We start from the raw sequence: 1796 nt of genomic DNA on the forward strand, positions 1-1796 counted from the left end.
TTTTGGTTTTGGGGTTTTTTTCTTTGTTTGTAGTGTGTGTGTGTGTGTGTCTCTGTGTGTGCTCTGTGCATGTGTGTGCGAGCATTACATGTGCACACGAATGCCTGCATGTGGAAATTGAAGTTATGAATCATCCTCAGTCTCCACCATCTTTTTTTTTTTTTTTGTTACAGGGACTATTATGAAACAGGAGCTCGATCACCAATTCACCCACCCTAGATGGCCCTCAAGCTCCAGGGATCCACCTGTCTCTCACCCTAGTGCTGGAGATCTTTCCAGGACTGCATTCCTGCAGGGTCTCACACGGAAGACCAGACTGCTATCACTCCTGGCAGCCTTGCCTCTGCCTCACCAGTACAGGATCACAACTGTGCACTACCACTCTCAGCTTATATTTCTAAATCGTTGAATAGATAAATTCCTGAATTACTTTGAAATGATAGAATTTTATGGAGTTAAAGCTATCTAAAATTCTGAAAATCTGTTTATTTTAAGGCAAAAGACAAATATGTATACAAAGTTCTTTATAGTGCCAGTTGTGGTACACATGCCTTTAATTCCAGAGGCAGATCTCTGAGTTGAAGGCTAGCCTGGTCTACATAGTTCCAGGGCTACGTGGTGAGACCCTTTCTCAAAAACAAAACTGTGGGTGTGGGTTCGTGTATGTGTTTGTATATGTATTTGTATACATATTTTTTAATATTTTTATTAATTTTTTTCTTTTTTCTTTTTTTCGGAGCTGGGGACCGAACCCAGGGCCTTGCGCTTGCTAGGCAAGCGCTCTACCACTGAGCCAAATCCCCAACCCTAATTTTTTATTTATATAAGTACACTGTAGCTGTCTTCAGACACACCAGAAAATGGCACCAGATCTTATTACAGGATGGTTGTGAGCCACCATGTGGTTGCTGGGAATTGAACTCAGGACCTCTGGAAGAGCAGCCAGTGCTCTTAACTGCTGAACCATCTCTCCAGCCCCCTGTATACATACATACATACATACATACATACATACATACATACATACATACATACATACTACAGTGAAATTCATTCTCCTGAATTTTGGATAATGTATAGAGTCATGTAAAAAGGATCACACAGTCAAGATATAGACCAATGGGTTGGAGAGATGGCTCAGTGGTTAAGAGCACTGACTGCTCTTCCAGAGGTCCTGAGTTCAATTTCCAGCAACCACATGGTGGCTCACAACCATCTGTAATGGGATCTGATGCCCTCTCCTGGCATGCAGGTGTACCTGCAGATAGAGCACTCATAAAATAAATGCATCGATCTTTAAAAAAAAAAAAAAAAAAAGTAGAGGTGCTTCATCGTACCCAAACTTGTCACCTGCTGTCGAGTATAGCTAAATTTAACCTCTGGCAGCTACTGACCTACTTCCCACTCTAGATCACTTTTCCTAGAATGCACTGTGTAACAATTTCCTCCAAGATTGAAACAACCTGAAAGTGGGCAGTGCCATCCCTTAAACTGAGGTTCTGGATCAAATAAAAAGGAGAAAGCGAGCTGAGGGCCAGCTTCCCTCCGCGTTCCTGCCCTACTGAGGGCGCAGTAAGAGCAGCTTGCGCATGCCTGCTGCCGCTTTTCTGCTGTGATGAGCCGACCAGCCGTTCCTCCCTGGTGGGGATTTTGTAGCGTCTGTAGGCGTGAGGGAAGCTATGGCCGTTATAAATGCAGTGGGATATGACACACAGATTTCTCTGCCCTATAAAAAGCAAAAGTACTTTCCAAAGTCTTTTCTTAGGTCATCAATCTGTTTTATACCTTACCTTCTG

The sequence above is a fragment of the Rattus rattus genome, chromosome 1 (genome assembly GCF_011064425.1).
Source record: "Rattus rattus isolate New Zealand chromosome 1, Rrattus_CSIRO_v1, whole genome shotgun sequence".
Classification (NCBI taxonomy): Eukaryota; Metazoa; Chordata; class Mammalia; order Rodentia; family Muridae; genus Rattus; species Rattus rattus.